Consider the following 19877-nt stretch of genomic DNA (forward strand, 5'->3'; position numbering starts at 1 on the left):
GTTGTTTCCCTCTCAAACGTGATTGGATTGTGCAGGCGCCACTGATTGGGACAACCTATCAGCAATCAAGCAATCACCTTCAGCTTTCCGCCAAAGTCAACTCCATGGTCAGATTTAGATAAGAGACGAAACCATGGACGAAACAATGGATGAAGACGCAGCAGGTCCATCCCGGAAATGTGGCCCCACCTCGCCAGACTATTTCAATTTTCTGAACAAGTTAATGATAGTTTTCGCTTCAAGTGTTTGCTGTGTTTACCAAAACAGAACTTCATCACCACCTACAAAAATTCATACTCCTTGCGGAAGCATGTCAAGGTAAGTACATTGAATAAATAAACTTCCTTACATTTCTAAGCTAGATTCTACTAGCTACAGAAAAGTGCACTAAATGATTGGCTAGCTGCGATAATGCAGCTTTTTACATTCTCGGTTACGTTTGAGTAGTCGAAGCCACATGCACCCGCCAATTTGCCAGCTGTATTTTCTAGTCTGAGCTCGAGTAGCCACGAAACGTCTTTTTTACCATACAAAAAATGTAAAAGCCTTATTACTTCAGTCGTAGGCTATGCTAGTTGCAAGCAGGGCATTTCAGCTCACTTATTTCACCAGAGCGAATAACTAGAGCAGGGGCTATTTGGCTTATAAAAAAAAGAACAGTTCAGTACAATAGTGTTTGTTGAACTATAAGGCTTAAATGCATATTCAAGTGGGGGAACGCTCTTGAGTGTACTTATACCTGTCTTGTTATACCATAAAAAATAGCCTACAATTGTATTTAAATACATGAGAGATATGCTACCCAAAGTCTTGTAATGGCCTGACCTAATATTGCAGCACTTGTTAGAATGTCAGAAGCACCTAAATACTTTGCTGGTCCACGTAAATTAAAGTTAGTTGCACCTAGGGTTGCCAACTTCTGAAAAGAAAAATGCTGGACAATCGTGGTTCTTTACAGGAAAATAAGGGACAGTCAAAATATTTGTACTGTATCACACAGTATATGTCATTTCAGGTTCGTATGTGTTTAAAAGGTTCTCAGACAAACATATTTGTTTTGCTTAACCTGTTTATGTACAATTTAATTCTAAAACACACAAAGTCACATTACACACAAAACATAGTTTAAAATAATAGCATTTATCTGAAATAGAAAGCTTTTGTAACATTATACACTACATTTTAAAGAAATTAAAGAAAATAATAGCCTACTTTTATTCAGCAAGGACACATTAAATGAATCAAAAGTGACAAAGACATTTATAATGTTACAAAAGCTTTTTTTATTTCGGATAAATCTTCTTTAAACCTTCTATTCATCAAATAATCCTGACTTATTTTTTTAAAAAACATTAATAATAATCAGACATGTTTCTTGGGCAGCAAATCACATCAACATATTATTCCCTCGGGTAGATTGCATGTTTTCTTGCATGGCTGGATGTTGGACTCATGAACAATAATCACGTTGTTTAAATTCACCAAAACTGATTTGGCTAAATCAAAACCCGGCCGGACAGTGAAAGGGATCTGCCGTTAGCGCGAGTCCGGATCGAACCGGGAGCGAACAGACAGCAGAGGATTCTGTTCAAATTAAAAATCTAATTATTTTTCCCAAAAGAATCATTAATTCTCAATTTATAGTTTATTGGTATGGTCTGATGCGCGTGATTGGATTATGATCAGATCTGGGGATGATCAGATGATGATCTGTCGTGATCATCCTTAAGTGTCGTGTTGTTGTTGTATCAGTCAGATCAGCGCAGCACTCAATAAACGGGACAAGAGAGGTCCCGCACGGGAAAAAGAAATTAGGCCCAATAATCGGGACACTCTGGAATAAAGCATCAAGGTCTCCTCAAAATGCAGAGCTTATAGAGGAACACTGTAAGCTTCAATTGGTACAGCCTAATTCAACTCGATTGGAATTCCTCTTTCATGGCCGTGGAACGTGTGGTCAGAATCATTAGAGACCAAGGAGAGGGGTCTGTGAGAACGGTCTGTGCTGCACTCAATGTTCCAATGTATGTAGCTTATGTTAATGTATAATTGTGTTCTTATTTTGTTAGAGTAATGCTTACCACATTATCTGCTGTAGGTACATAAACAAATAAATAAATGTCCAGCATTGCACAGTGATTCTGTATACATTTTGTTGAAATATGTGTTTGTTTATTTTCTTCTGTTTCTATTAGGTACAGTCCGGTTGACATAGCCTTTTTAGGGGAATATGTCACCACCATGAGGTTTGAGAAAGTGGTTTGAGAGCATGATGTCAGAGCCAGAGCTAATTGCAGCAGCCATTCTCGTTCCAAGGTTCAAAACTTCCTGGACCAGCGATGACACAGTCCTACAGCTTGGTAAGGAAAATGTTTTTTTTTTGTTTGTTTGTTTGTTTGCTTGTTTTTTCAAAAACCTTTACATCCAACAATGATTCTATGCAGTTGTTTACTTACAGAGTAATAATAACAAAAATATGTGTTTGTTGGTGTGATTCTGTGTTTTTAAACAAGGCCTTAGTTACATCGAGGAACATCAGCCAGAACACGATGAAGGTCTTCGGTCTCCTGATACCACATCAACCTCTTCTGATGAAGATGACTTCTTCTCCAATGTGAAGCAGACGCATTCCCATGAGATAAGTAAGCAACTTGATGGATACCTAGCCGCTACAGCTGAAGGAGTGAATACACTGTCCCCCTATCCAGCTGTGCGTAACCTCTCACTAAAGCTCAACACAGCCCTGCCAGCTTCAGCACCATGTGAAAGGCTTTTTAGCATAGCAGGTTTGCTTTTCACCCCAAGAAGGGGATCAATTCATTCACCGAATTTTGAGAACCAACTTCTCCTCCAGTTGAACAAGGACTTAATGACATTTGATTGAATTGAAGTACAGTACACACACGCGCACACACACACACACACAGAGTTGTCACACATAGATTGTGTGTGTGAGAATGGTGTTATTCAGCTGAAAGTATTTTCTCCTGCCTTTGCCTGTATGTCAATAGCTGAATTTTATTTTTCCTTCTTTGTACGCTGACATAAACACAGCTGATTAGCTGATTTTCTTTAATCATTATTATTTTCTCTTCTTTGCTCTATGCTGCGTGTATAACACGGTCAGGTTCAGAGGTGTGTCAGAACATTGCTATATTGCCTTCTTTGCTGGTTTTGGTTTATTGATTTGATTGATGAAAAAACAGAGAAACTCACATGTACACACAATTGTTAGCTGAATTTTCTTTTCTGATATTACACATTAATGTAAGCTGAGCATTTGCTTTGATGTTCTTGAGTATGCGATGTGTTTAACACAGTCAGGTTCAAATGTGGGTGCAAAAAATCCATAAACTCTAGCAGAGGTTTGTCAGAGCTTTGCCATTTTGCTATTGTCTTGTGGGCAAGTGAGAAATGTTAAATAAAGCAACATGGTAAAAAGATGAAAATGACTTGACTTGATTTTACTTTCAATTCCTTTTACATTCTCCAAGGTATTAACATTAACATTTTTCATAACTCCATGTAGGACGTTTCTGTACATAAATCTAAGCACTGTGGCAGTAGTAATGCAATATTTAGAAAATGTACTCTTGATACTCAAGTACTTTTAAAAACAAGTACTTCAGTACTTTTACTTAAGTAAACATCTGACTGTAGTACTTTTACTTGTACTTGAGTAAAATTTTGCAAGGGGTATCTGTAGTTTTACTCAAGTAATGAAGCTGTGTACTCTGTCCGCCTATGCTGTCTTCAAAGGGGCAGGTTTTATTAACTTTTGAAAGTGATCTGAGTGTATGGCATCCATACTCGAATATAAACGCATGGGTTGTGACATCCAATAATGTGATATAAATCCCTAACTCCGAAACATGAAGTCCAAACTAACAGGTTTCTGTAAGAGAATTTGGAAATGCTTGGTTTTCCAGTCAGTCTAAATAAATAGTTGAACTGAAAACTCATAGGTCAATTGGTTTCTCTTTTAAGATTCTTTTTAGAGGGAACATGCGGTCAAGTCACAGATGTGCAATAATCATTTATTTTGACAAAAATAGGAAACTAATATCATTCAATTATATTACTGAAAATAAGTAATATTAAGCTTCTGCTGGATTACAGTAAGAAACAGATAATACCCATTTTGTTCTTTCTCCTCACAGTACAGCTTATAGGCTAGTCTGGTCAGGCAGGAAGCGGTGTGTCTCTCTCTGTCTCTCCTCTCCAGCTCTGTCTTGTGTCTCGTTGCAGGATGAAGAAGTTAAGAGAACTCAAATTCTCTTTGTTTTCCCTTTTATAAGGTTTCCTTCCAACCAATAGCATTTTGCCACCACCATGACTTGGGTGCGTTATGCTAAAATAATTTAGAATAATTTTGAATTTGGCTAGGAGCCAATCAGAGGACAGGTCCCTTTTGGTCTCTAGTCATAAAGATAAGGTTACCAGGGCTACCAGGGCTACCAGGGAACTTAGATAAAAGGGAGGAGGTCTGTTTCCTCTACCAAACCAGATGGTATAGAATTTCCCATAGAAAAATATATTCTAACAAATAATATCTTACAGTCCCCACCTTGGGAGGGAAAAACATTCAACAGATGTTTGACCTTTCAGTAAATAATACAATAATATAAAAAGAATGCAGAACAAAACAAAACAAAACAAATTAAAACAGGAATTACAAAATACAAATAAACATTTAGTCAATGCACCTATTATATGTAGTTGTGAGGTAGATTGGATTTACCAAGCTTATTACGTGAAACTAATGTCTCACGCCAAATGGTGATAACATCACTATAATAAGTACATATTAGAGGACATAGGTAATAAAACATACACATAGTAACAATTAACACAGATAAGGAAGTAGCACCTTTAAAAGCAAAATCCCACCAAGAATGCTTGTAAGTGATCTCCATATTTCCATCAGAAATCAAATGTACCCCCTGTTGAACTGTTTTGTGATTGATTTTTATACTAGAAAGTTACAACAAAGGCTCCATATTCTATAAAACCTTTGCATCAACAGGTTTCAGCAAACATAGCTGGCAACGTGGGTGCAAAATTTAAGTCTTGCGGAATATAAGGCAAGGTCCGATCACCAATCTTAATTGCACTTCTGGTTTGAACACAGAAAGTGGAGTTAGTTATTCGACATTCAAAATTATTATACAAATAATAACAGTTTGTTGTAATGCACCCCGTGTGATTGCCTACTAGTCGTGCTTGCAAATATCCTATTTTATCCACAGGTACAGCATGTAAGGTTGATAACTTGGTTATGTCATTAACCCTAAACTGTAATGAGTCTCCAGTAACGTAACATGTACACAATATAGTAGAGCGATAGGTGATTCAACATTCAGTATGATCAACAACATTCCATGAGGTTCTCATTTGACCTACAAATGGAGGTAATTGTCGTAGAGTTAATACTTTTCCATGTGCAATAATACCTAAATCATACATATTATGCAGGAACTTCATCACATTTTCAGCTGTATACAAAATAAAAACAAAACCTATAGTCTTAGTGTCTATATGTGGTTTCAATTGGTAACACTAACAGTTTTCAACAGTTATAGAAATTCAAGTGGCAGGGATTGACAAGTTTGTGCATCATATACATCACAAACCAAGTGTCTACTAACTACAGATCCAGTAACACATATTATAGAGTTTAAATGAGGATAACACACATGGATACTATTACAGCAGTTTCTACATCTAAATCAGATTATCAATATTCAGAACTAATTTTAGGCTTGCAATTCCCATAATGGTTATGGAGTCTCATGGTTGTTTGTAAACTATTGCAGCATCAATGACAACCCCCAGGAAACCAACAAGGAATAGCATCATGGTCTCCATTTTCTCTCAGGAACACCTGAAAGATCAAGGGTAGCAGTGATCACTTAACAGTTTTTATCTGATTGATGTGAAACCATTTAAGAGTATCTTTGCCTTTTTCCTGACTTTGTACACTGCTGGACTTAATTTGTCCACAATGAGGAATGGTCCATACCAATCGGCTTCTAAGGTATGGTGTTTGTGTTTGTAATTTCGAACCATACATCTGTCACCAATCTGCAGTTCTTCTTCATGAACTTTGGTGTCAAAATATTTCTTAATTTGTCTCTGTTTGTGGCCTAATTGTTTAGCTACAAAGCATTGCATTTGATCTACAGACGCTAGGCAATTTCGTAACCAAGTCACATTAGCAGCTTGCAAAAGAACAGGTTGTTCTTCTAAAGGAAGCAAACAATGTCCTGGGACATGCATAAGACGTCCAGTCATCACTTGATGTGGTGTAATTCTGGTAGTGGAGTGTGGTGTTGACCGCATTGCCATTAGGCACAGAGGTAATGCCTCAGCCCACCTTTTTGGATTGTCCTGACACATTTTTTTCAAAAGTGTTTTTAGAGTGCGGTTTCCACGCTCGACTACTTCTGATGATTGAGGGTGGAATGGAATATGTAATTTCTGGGTAATGCCTAATGCTTGACACATAACTTTCACTACACTGCTTGTGAAATGTGTTCCTCGATCACTATCAATCACCTTCGGTAGTCCCCACCTAGTGAACACATTTTGTATGAGAATTTTCGCTACAGTGGCAGCAGTGGCACGCCTGCAAGGAAAAGCCTCAATCCACTTTGTGAATTTGTCAAGGATAACCAAAATATACTGATTTCCCTGTTATGTTTTGGCTAAAGGACCAATGAAATCGTTTTGAATATGAGTCCAGGGACCTTCCGGTGGAGTTGATAGTCTGAGTTTGAATTTGTGTGTGAAAGGTGCAGGATTCACCTATAAGCAGACAAGACAGTGGTTACATGCAGTGGTCATGTCAGCTTTCATAGTCGGCCACCAGTAGTACTGTGTAATCTTCTCTAGTGTCTTTTCTACAGAAAAATGACCTCCTACTGGTGAGTTGTGAAATAGGTCAAAAATATCTGGAGCTAATTGTGAGGGAACACAGACTACAGGGTATTCAGATTGTGGAATGTTTACCATGAGGACCTTGTCAGAATCACCCGCACCCACCAGAGTAGTTTTGTGAGACCAAAACATAGGTTGTGGAAGCAGTTTCTCCTGCAAATGCCAGTGAATATTAGTCTGGATGTCTGAATCTAATTTTTGAATCTCAAAAAGAGACTGTGAGTTCACCAAGGCAGAGACATTTTCATTGGTAGGCAATGGTTCTGGCAAATGCACACCGATCAGCTTCATCATTTCTGATATGATGTTCACCTCTACGATCCTTTCTCACATGGGCCTTAACTTTCAAAACAGCAATTTCGCCTGGTCTCAACTGAATAGAAGACCAAATATGCTGTAGTAAAGTAGCATGTTTCAAGGGACGATCATCTGATGATCGGAAATTGTTTTTGGCATAGAGAGGTAGCAAGGTACATGCAGTAACAACATAAGCACTATCTGTATAAATATCTGCAGAATCATCAGTTATCCTAAGGGTTTCTAGTAAAGCTGCCAGATCAGAATATTGTGACGATTGTCCTGGACAAGAAAATTTAACAGTGTACTCGGGGAACAATACTGCAAAACCTGCTAGCAATCTACCAGAGTTCTTACAAATGTATGCTGATCCATCAATATACACATTCGGAACCTGTGAACGCGGCTTAAAAACAAAAGGATTAGGCAAAATATCAGTGTCAGGCAATGGACACTCATGTGGTTTACCCTGCATAAGCAACATTTGTGGAATCAATGTGGTTCGTTTACAATCAAGGTCTAAGTCACGTTGCAACATTAACAAAGTCCAATGCGAAAGTCTCTGTGATGAAACTAAAGTATCTGTGGGCTTCAATAACAAGTTCAGTGGAGTATGTGGTGTGTGTAGCACCACTTTGTTCAGTCCTATAATATAAGTGAAATGTTTCACTGCCCAAAAAGTCGCTAACAAGTGTCTAGTTCACGTATCATACTGTCTCTCAACACCCTGAAGACACCGTGAAGCGAAGGCTACTGGTTTCAGCACACCGTGGTGTTCTTGACAAAGCACGGCAGTCAGTGCTTCTTTGGAAGAGCCCACCTCTAGGTGAAAAGGTAGTGTAGGGTTTGGAGTTAGCAGCACAGTAGCTTGCACCAATGCTTGTTTTAACTGTTCAATGGCTTTAGTGTGGTTCTCTGTCCAAGTTTCAGTACTGTAGAAATCTTCAGGCACCTCTTTTCTCAAAAGTTCATATAGTGGCTTTGCAAAAGTAGCAAACTCTGGAATAAAATCTCATTGGTATCCCATCAAACCTAGGAAAGAACGCAATGCAGTTTTAGTGACAGGCAAAGGCAACTTTGTGATTAGCTGAACCTTGGCATTGTCAGGTGATTTCCCCTCTGGAGTGAGAGTAACCCCTAGATATGAAACAGAGTCTCGAAACAATTGCACTTTCTTTGGGTTGATTTTCAAACCTGCTTGTGAAAGGAGACTTAAGAGTTCATCAAAGAGCTGAAGATGTTCTTCTTCTGTAGTTGTAGCAAGCAGTAGATCATCGACGTATTGGACAAGGCACTCAGGTCTGGAAAAACCTTTTATAGCCTCAGCCATCCGCTTGTGAAAAATGGTTGGAGAATTATGCAAACCTTGCGGTAAGCGAGTCCATGTGTATTGCTGATTGTCAAAAGTGAAAGCAAATTTGTATTGGCAATTTTGAGCAAGTGGAACGCTCCAGAAACCATTGGAAATGTCCAGCACTGTGAACACCTTACTGTCAGTTGGGACACGGGACAGTAGAGTGGCAGTGTCTCTTCCAATCGGTGCACAGGTAGGTGTCACAGCGTTGAGTCGCCTGTAGTCCACAGTCAGTCTCCAGGATCCGTCTGGCTTCCGCACAGGCCAAATAGGAGAGTTCATTGTAGAAGTACAATGTCTTATGACTCCTTGCTGTAACAGAGAACTAATAACAGTTGCAACAGATTCGTGACTTTCAGTGGGGATCCCATATTGTTTTTGAAATTTGTGAGGAGGACCATTGATGTCTTCCTCCTGACCCACATTACCACAATCATGCTTATGCCTGGCAAACACATCAGAGTATTTTGCTATTATTTGCCTCACTGCATAATTTTCATTGAATGGAAGCGGTAATTCACCTGGTGACTTAATAGTACATACTGCATGTGAATCACTAACAGTGTACACAACATTTGTGCCTCTGTTAAACCAAATCTGATTATTAGCGTAATCAAGTATTACACCTTCTCTTCTCAAGACATCCGAACCAATAATTGACTGACCCTCAGGTAAAGGCATTAATATAGGAGACCAAGTTGTTTGATAATCACCTATTTTCAAATTACATTTTATACCCTTCATAGCAGTAGTCATGTCTCCCTTAAACCCAGATACATTAGCTGTAATACATGTAGATAATGTGTGTGTGTGTGGAGATTGAGCATGTAGGACAAATACAGAAGCACCAGTGTCTAAGAGCATGCATTGCTGTGGGCCTCCGTCAACAGCTGCTCTTAAGATCGGCCTATTCCATCTGTCCCGGTAGAGCTTCGTTTCTACCTTCAGGGAGGCAACGCACCCCTATGCGTGCTGTGCATGGGCTGCTTTCCCTATGCGATCAGTGCGCAGTTGTTGCATTTCCTGACGCAGGAGCTGTAGAATTTTCAGCGCATTACTAGCTGTTTACATGCGGTGTGATTACTTTGGGAAACTTTGATCGCAGTGTGTCTGAGAGCTGCCTGGCAATCATTGAACTGTTGCTGTAAAGTGCGATTCTCTTTTCTCAGACTCTCATTGTCAGATCTGCGCTGCTCTTTATTGAAACAGGCAGCAGCTGCGATCACAGCATTATTGCTCACTGTCTGCATCTGAAGTTTCAACTCTGCATTTTGTAAAAGCAGGGCAGATTTCTCATCGCTAACAAGTTTCAATTTAGTTTCTACCTCGGCAGAATGATCAGATAAGATCTTAACACACTGAGCTAACCCATACAGAGCAGCTAATTTCAGTTGTGACTTCTTCACTTTTTCGTTTGTTAACTCCGCTAAACAGGACTCTAAGTTCTGTAATGAAGTGCTCGCATACTTCTTTATCGCGTTTTTAATTCGGTCCTTATGGACACACCAGCTTGCCTTCTGACACAGATGATCCATGTTTGCCTCTGTTTACAGAAGGTAACTTTTCAATCACTCGCCCACACTTTATGTGGTTTTCCTCCTTGGAGTTGAAATTACTACACACTCCTAAGGTTAATGATCAGTTCGTACAATCCTGGCTATGCTGACGACACCGTTACGCGAGGTTCGTCTTTCAGGCAAGAGTCGGATATACAGCGCTATTCTCTCAATGCATGCACATTAATACTCTCAGAGCAATCTGTGACTTGTAGCAAATATCCGTCATCCCCCCGTACTGGTCACCACTAAGTAAGAGAATTTGGAAATGATTGGTTATCCAGTCAATCTAAATAAATAGTTGAACTGAAAACTCAATGTCAAGGTCAAGGTCAATTGGTTTCTCTTTTAAGATTCTTTTTAGAGGGAAGATGCGGATGTCACAGATGTGCAATAATCATTTATTTTGACAAAAATAGGAAACTAATATCATTCAATTATATTACTGAAAGTAAGTAACATTAAGCTTCTGCTGGATTACAGTAAGAAACAGATAATACCCATTTTGTTCTTTCTCCTCACAGTACAGCTTATAGGCCAGTCTGGTCAGGCAGGAAGCGGTGTGTCTCTCTCTGTCTCTCCTCTCCAGCTCTGTCTTGTGTCTCGTTGCAGGATGAAGAAGTTAAGAGAACTCAAATTCTCTTTGTTTTCCCTTTTATAAGGTTTCCTTCCAACCAATAGCATTTTGCCACCACCATGACTTGGGTGCGTTATGCTAAAATAATTTAGAAGTGGAGGTAATTTCGAATTTGGCTAGGAGCCAATCAGAGGAAAGGTCCCTTTTGGTCTCTGAACATAAAGATAGGGTTACCAGGGCTACCAGGGCTACCAGGGAACTTAGATAAAAGGGAGGAGGTCTGTTTCCTCTACCAAACCAGATGGTATAGAATTTCCCATAGAAAAATATATTCTAACAAATAATATCTTACATTTCCCATGGTCCTATCCACTCCAAATTTTAGGTGGGCACCCCTAATGTACCCTGGCATGTCTGTGCCAAATATCAGACCCCTGTCTTCAAAGGGGCAGGTTGGATTAACTTTTGAAAGTGATCTCAGTGTATGGCATCCATACTCGCATATAAACGTATGGGTTGTTACATCAAATCATGTGATATAAATCCCTTACTCCGAAACATGAATTCTAAACTAACAGGCTTCCCATGGTCCTATCCACTCCAAATAGTTGGTAGGCACCCCTAAATTACCCTGGCATGTCTGTGTCCAATTTCAGACCCCTGTCTTGAAAGGGGCAGGTTTTAGGAACTTTTGAAAGTGATCTGAGTTCATGGCATCCATACTCGCATATAAACGTACGGGTAGTTACATCCAATCATTTATATCAATCCCTAACTCCGAAACATGACGTTCCAAACTGACAGGTTTCCCATGGTCTATCCACTCAAAATTTTAGGTGGGCACCCCTAATGTACCCTGGCATGTCTGTGCCCAATTTCAGACCCCTGTCTTCAAAGGGGCAGGTTGGATTAACTTTTGAAAGTGATCTCAGTGTATGGCATCCATACTCGCATATAAACATATGGGTTGTGACATCCAATAATGTGATATAAATCCCTAACTCCGAAACACAAAGTCCAAACTAACAGGCTTCCCACAGTCCTATCTACTCCAAATTGTAGGTGGGCACCGCTAATTTACCCTGTCATGTCTGCGCCAAATTTCAGACCCCTGTCTTGAAAAGGGCAGGTTTTAGTAACTTTTGAAAGTGATCTGAGATTAAGGCATCCATACTCGCATATAAACGTATGGGTTGTAACATCCAATCATGTGATATACATCCCTAACTCCGAAACATGACGTCCAAACTAACAGGTTTCCCATGGTCCTAACCACTCCAAATTTTGGTTTGGCACCCCTAATGTATTGTTTAACATACTGTATCAATGATTATTTCTGAAGTACAACTTTAATTGCTAAGCATTTTAGTGTTAATATGTTAGTACTGCAGTAGGTTCAGTTTTAAGTTAGTATTCTTACTTTATTATATTTCTGTTAAGTATATAGTAAATATATTATGAAGTAATTAACCCTGTATGTTAAATATTACGTGTGTTAAGTATATTACTTTAGGAAATTTCCTTTATTGCTGTTCTAGGCCTTACACAACACTATCTACACTTTAGTTACCATGTGCCTCAGCTAATTTCTAAGATGTTTCTTTGTGTGTTGTTATGAGCAAGCTTATGTAATAAGATAATCTGAGTGATTATTGTCATTTACTTTTAGTTTCACCCTTTCTCAGTCAATAAATTGGAGTCAAACCGAAATCTGTCTCCAGCACGTTGATGTGGGAAGGTGTTTATCCAGTTCTTCCTATTTGGTCTGATTTATTGATTGGCAGTTTTGGTAGATACAGATATAACAGAATGCAGAACTGTTATGTGGATAAAACGTCTTTTTGTGAAGTCAATTTTAAAAATATTAAAGTCCTATATTTGAACAATGAAAAATTTCGAATTGACAAGTGTGTTAAAAAGCTATCCATACTTTATAAGGCTAGAGAAAGAGACTTCTGTGATGAAATTAGATTAAAAATGCATAAAAGTACAGTACATAGTACAGGAAGCAGAAGAACAGTGGAACAAAAAGAAACTGCTCCCAAAAAACCTTAAACCTTCTTTCCAAAAGCCACCTTCTACTAATTCCAAAATGTTCAACCTTAATGAGAAAGATTCTATGACTAATGTAATTGATTCAGATGGACAAAGCATCAAAGGCGTATATATATATATATATATATATATATATATATATATATATATATATATATATATATATTATATATATATATTTTTTTTTATTATTTTTTTTTCCATCAAAGTACCCCAATAAAATGCTTGCAGTGTGGAAATTCAGACTCTAATTGCTTTATTAAAAACACAAAAGTGACACATCTTCCAAAAACAATTATAATGGCAGATAGTGGTGTACCTCTATGTATGGACGAACTGTTAATTCTTTCCTCTGTTTTTAAAAGGAATACATTTAATATTTCAGCAATTTTATTAAAGTTAAACACATATCCCTATTTCCTACTGTTCAAGAAGAACAAAAAACACGAGTGGTATTGTAATGATGGCCCTCATGTTTTCTATAGTTTAAAATTATTCGGAAAATCTCTTCTAAATGTTCTGGGTTTGCAATAGCATATGACATGAGCTTTTCAAAAAAATTACAGGAATATTGCATAACTCAGCAAAACCACAGCTGTAATATCAATTGTGTCAGTCTTCACTCTAACATTAAAACAAATTTTTTGCCTTTTCAACTTCAAACACTTCCTTTCGATTTGACTTCGGATGACCTTCATTTAATTATTAATAAGGACAATTGGCTAAATGACAAAATAATTGATGCTTACCTGAAGCTTTTAAAAAGTAAAGTCCCCCAGAAAAACACACTAATAATTCCTTCCACTTTTGTGAGCCAAAGCCTCAATAATCTTTTTTTTGAAAATTCTGAATTATTACCCAAACCTCCAACAGGACAAAATTGGTTGAATTTTGATTAAATTATTATTCCAGTAAATATCAGATCAGCACACTGGACATTAATTGTTCCTGAGATGAGAATTATGGACTTTCAGTCAGAAAAACTGAAACTAAAAATACGGATATATGGATTCTCTAAAAAGACATGAGAGTAGTCTTAAAATAGTATTTTATGCTCTGCAGAGATACCTTAATCTGCAATATTTATATAGAAATGGTAAAATTCTAGACATTGAGTTCATTGTGGAATTTGTACATCAATGTGATAATTTTCCCAAACGAACTGATGGAAGCAATTGTGGAGTTTATGTGTGCATGTTTGCGAAAACTGCACTACTTGGAGGTAACCACATTTTAAACTGCCCACTAAAAATGATAGAATTTTTACAAATGCCATTTCTTGTTTGTCGTGCAGCATGTTTACCATGTTTAGATCCACTGACCATAATGATAATTTTACATGCACAAAATACATAGTTAATAAGGAGTTGGCAGAACGAGTACGCCTGTTGGAGGAGCACATAGATACTCTTAGAAAAATAAAAGAGCCCGAAAATTACCTCAGTGAAGTTGGCACCCCATGTTTTCAGAATATGAATCAAAATATATGCATTAGTTTGTGCTGCATTTGTGCTGGTTTGTGCCGCAAAAATCATCGTTTGTGCCGGTATGGTTCCCAAGATATTAAAGATTATATTTTATGAGCTGTGACGTCACTCAGCACCCATCAACGTCCAAATCGCACCAAAATAGTCTCTTTTGTTTGTGCTTCGTTAATGCTGGTTTGTGCCGTTAAAAGAAACATTTGTGCTATTTTATTTCTCAAGTTATTAAGCAATACTTTTTTTAATGAGTGACGTCATTCAGCACCCCATCAACGTCCAAATCGCCCCAAAATAGTCTCTTTCGTTTGTGTTACGTTAGTGCCGGTTTGTGCCGTATTTGTTTTCATCAGTGCAGTTATAGTTTTTTAGATATTATTTTTTTAATTATCAGCGATGACGTCACCTAGCACCCCATCAAACTCCAAATTGATTCGAAGTGGTGTCATTCATTTGTGCTTCATTTGTGCTGGTTTGTGCAGCAAAATTAATTGTTTGTACCAATATAATTCTGGAGATATTACACATTATATTTTAATCACTTAACAGTGGTCTCGGTCCTTTATGTTACAATTGTGCCGATTTGTGCTTTAAAATGCACAGGCTATTTTGTCCGTATCCGGCTTCAAACGTGTATTCTGCTTCAATATAATTCTGCTTGTACGTGGCAGTGCAATTAAACAACAGGGTCTTTACTCGGCTGAATACAGCAAAGCCGGAGAGTCGTTTTTGGACTGAGACAACACCAATCAAGCCATGTTTTGCTTTAATAATAATTAAACATGTCATCAGTGCATACACTTCTCTATGTCTCGTTTTCCTAGTTTAGGGCTACATCATTGTGTATATGCTTCAGCCTAAACCCCTACCACAAAACTGCAAACAAACACTGGAAACCATGACAGTTCACAAATTATTACCTGTTCACCACTCCATTCTGGGTACAAGGAAGTAGCCTATAACTCCGAACCCTATACAATTGAAAAGGTATTTAGTTTTGCACCAGACATCAGTTATCCAGGGCAACTTCTTACTAGACAGTTGTTGCTATTCACGCATTGTAAGTTATTTCATTCGCATTGCATTAAAATCAGTCTCCTTTATTTAATAAAAAGCTGAGCCATGTATCCTAATAAAACAGTGGTCAGCATAGCACGTAGACATGTGATAGGAATGATTCAATTGAAATCAATGTTTTTTACTAAAATAAATATAATGTTCTGTTGTTGTTGTTGTTTAGTGTAACAAACGTCTGCTTTCAGTTTTGTTGTCTGTGGATATCCCGTGCCAAATACATTATGACTTTAATTTTCAATATTTGTTTTATACAGCATTATATTGTATGAGCTGTGGTGTCACGCTGTAGGCTGTAGGGGAATGTTTTTTGTACAGATTGGCTCATATATAACTGAGAATTCAAAATGGCAATGTACCCAACCTATCTAATGCACACTGAGGTGAGCTCAGTAAAGTACTGCTTCAAACCATCAATACATTTCCATAACGACCGTCTCTGAATGGACCTCTGTGAAAACGGCAGACGCTTGTCAGTGAGTCTTCAGGGCCATTAAGTTTTGGCGGTCTGCACATACATACCGCATTTTCTTATTCTAATAGTCTGATACATTCTCGCATGATTCTCCAATGTTGCCGGATTAAACTACGTGGGGCTACTTCTTATTTGTCAACATATATGAGTAAAGATTTCAACAACAACAGAAAGTCTATTATATTTATTTTAGTAAACAACATCGATTTCAATCGAATCATTCCTAATTTTGGAATGTCTAAATCAGCTTCTTTCATTATCACATGTCTATGTGCTATGCTGACCACTGTTTTATTAGAATACATGGCTCAGCTTTTTATTAAATGAAGGAGACTGATTTTAATGCAATGCGAATGAAATAACTTACAATGCGTGAATAGCAACGACCGTCTAGTAAGAAGTTGCCCTGGATAACTGATGTCTGGTTCAAAACAAAATACCTTTTCAATTGTATAGGGTTCGGAGTTATAGGCTACTTCCTTATACCCAGAATGGAGTGGTGAACAGGTAATAATTTGTGAACTGTCATGATTTCCAGTGTTTGTTTGCAATTTCGTGGTAGGGGTTTAGGCTGAAGCATATACACAATGATGTAGTCCTAAACTAGGAAAATGAGACATAGAGAAGTGTATGCAGTGATGACATGTTTAATTATTATTAAAGCAAAACATGGCTTGATTGGTGTTGTCTCAGTCCAAAAACGACTCTCCTGCTTTGCTGTATTCAGCCGAGTAAAGATCCTGTTGTTTAATTGCACTGCCACGTACAAGCAGAATTATATTGAAGCAGAATACGCGTTTGAAGCCAGATACGGCCAAAATAGCCTGTGCATTTTACAGCACAAATCGGCACAATTGTAACATAAAGGACAGAGACCACTGTTAAGTGATTAAAATATAATGTGTAATATCTCCAGAATCATGTTGGCACAAACAATTATTTTTGCTGCACAAACCAGCACAAACGTAGCACAAACAAATGACACCACTTCGGATCGATTTGGAGTTTGATGGGGTGCTAGGTGACATCATCACTGATAATAAAAAAACTGCACTGATGAAAACAAATACAGCACAGCAGTAAAGTAGCACAAACGAAAGAGACTATTTTGGTGCGATTTGGACATTGATGGGGTGCAGAAAACGATGATTTTTGCGGCACAAACCAGCACAAATGCAGCACAAATGAATGCATATATTTTGATTCATATTCTGAACACATGGGGTGCCAACTTCACGGAGGTCCGAAAATTGGCTTGACTGGGTCTGTAGAAACACGGATTCACCCTCTGTAGCTAGCAAGATGCCCACACCGGTGACTGCACAGTCACAGCAGGGTCGCTGGGTTTCGGTAAAAAGAGGATCTAGAAGTATGAAATCAAGAGCTAGAGCTCCGGCGCACCAGTCTCCCATTCGGACCGCAAACAGATTTGAACCCCTCGGCGCATGACTGCTGAGAAGGTGCACATTATTGGAGACTCCATAGTTAGAAATATAAAGATTGTGTCACCAGCAGTAGAAGTAAAATGCCTCCCGGGAGCCAGAGTCTCTGACATTGATGCTAAATTGGAACTGCCAAGCGGCAAAGTTTCTTCTCTGGTTATTCACGGTGGCACTAACGATATTAGACATAGACAATCAGAGATTTTAAAAATAAATTTTACATCGCTATGCAAAACAGCAAAAAAACAATGTCATAATATAATTGTCTCTGGCCTGCTACCAACATTATACAGAGGGGATGAGGCCTTTAGCAGGCTGTCCTCTGAATAGCTGGTTGACAACCTGGTGTGCATTAAATAATTTCACTTTTGTGAACAATTGGGATTGTTATTGGGAAAGGCCTGGCTTATACAGAAGAGATGGGTCCTACGCTGCAGTCTGCCTGTAACTCCCAGCATACCCTGACCCCGATCCTAGATCCCTGCCTGGGGGCATCCAATAAAGTACATAGTCCTGAGATGAAATATTATACAAACAAAATGAATAGTTATCCTATTAAAACAGTAATTTTGCATAGGCTTGGATGTATTCCTTCCTCTCAGGGCCCTCGTTTCAACAATCTAATAAAAGTTATTATTCTCCCCTGTATAAGCCTGCTGTCTTAATGCTGGCCACCATCTACCGCACAGACCTGCGCCTGTCTACTAAGCCATTAGACAGCTTCACATCTTTTGAAATTCACCAGGTAGAACTTAGGCTTAATCCACCTCTTCAGCTTATAGCTGTTTATAGGCCACCTTTTCCTATTCCCTATTCCTTTTTTATTACCGAATTTAGCGATCTCTTATCTGACTTAGCCATACACTATGATAAACTTTTGGGGGACTTTAACATACATATTCACATTAAAGACGACCCCTTCACTGTTAGTTTCTTGTCCCTGTTGGAGTCTGTAGGCTTCACTCAGCATGTGTCAGGACCCACACATCGTCACAATCACACACTAGATCTAGTTATTACCCGTGGGGCAGAGATTCACAACCTAATAATATCACCCCAAAACCAGATGATTTCCGACCACTGCCTTATTACATTTGAGCTGACTGGAGTAGAATCAGACACACAGGACAGGAACATAGAAACTTGCTGCCTAAATCCCACTGCTATTCATAAATTCACTACTCTGTTGTCAAATGCTAGCTTTATCAAAACAGGATCTGTAGATTAATTATTAAATAATTTCAACAATACAATAAGCACTGCTTTAGATACAGTAGCCCCATTAAGCACACGACAAATTAAACCAACAAAACACTCACCATGGTTTAATGAACACACTCGCTCACTGAAAACAGAATGCCGTAGATATGAGCGTAAATGGAGAGAAACAAAACTAGAGGTCTTCCTTATGACATGGAATGACAGTATAATAAGATACAAGCAGGCCCTGTCCTCTGCTAGGTCTGCCTGCTACTCCATTTTATTAGAGACGCATAAGAATAACCTGCGTTTTCTTTTTAATACAATAGCGACACTTACTAACCAGCAGGTAAAGCCTTCAGAGGTTATCCCCCCCAATTTCACCTGCAGTGACTTCATGGATAATTTCAATAGCAAAGTTAACGGCATTAGAAAACAGATAGAACAGGAAACATACACAGATACTATAGCCGACACATGCAGTCCTTCACAGCCCCTGCCTACCTTGGACTCGTTTAACGTAGTAAATCACCAGGAATTGGTCTCCTTAATTACTAAAATTGAAAACTACAACCTGTGCACTAGATCCTATACCCACTAAACTACTAAAACAATCTCTGCCTTTAATTATTCACAGAATACACAATATTATTAATGTCTCTTTATCCTCAGGATCTGTTCCTGAATCGTTTAAAATAGCTGTAATTAAACCACTTCATAAGAAATCCAGTGCCGACCCAAACCAACTTAAACACTATTGACCTATCTCAAACCTAGAGAAAGGTTCTAGAGAAAGTAGTTGCAAACCAATTGCAAGCTTTTTTAACTGATAATCATCTTTATTAAAAAATTCAATCAGGCTTCCATTCCGGCCATAGTACAGAAACGGCCCTGTTAAAAGTATTGAATGATGTGTTTCAGTCCTCCACCAGTGTTATTATAAGTGTGGCTTTTAACACAATCAACCACAAAATCTTGATACACCGCTTAGAAAACCGAACAATGTGTTGTCATGGTTTAAATCATATCTGTCAAACAGACTCCAATATGTACAGATTAATGAGAACCACTCATATTTAAGTACGGAGTCACACGGGGCTCAGACCTCGGACCTATACTTTTTTCATTGTACATGCTCCCTTTAGGTGATATAATTCGATGACATAATATTAACTTTAACAGTCATGCAGACGACACACAATTATATCTGTCAGTAAATCCTAACAATACCATAGACTTAAAAAAACGAATTTGCTGTCTGTCTGAGATGACAAAACATTTTCTTATGCTTAATTCTGACGAAGTCCTAATTTTAGAAGACAAAAATCAAACTGTTCATCATGCACTAAAAAAAAAGAGTAATGATAACTTTAATTTCTCCCCTAAGGAGATGGCACGAAACCTGGGTGTCATCTGTGATCATAATC

This window comes from Amia ocellicauda, chromosome 5, assembly GCF_036373705.1.
Source record: "Amia ocellicauda isolate fAmiCal2 chromosome 5, fAmiCal2.hap1, whole genome shotgun sequence".
Classification (NCBI taxonomy): Eukaryota; Metazoa; Chordata; class Actinopteri; order Amiiformes; family Amiidae; genus Amia; species Amia ocellicauda.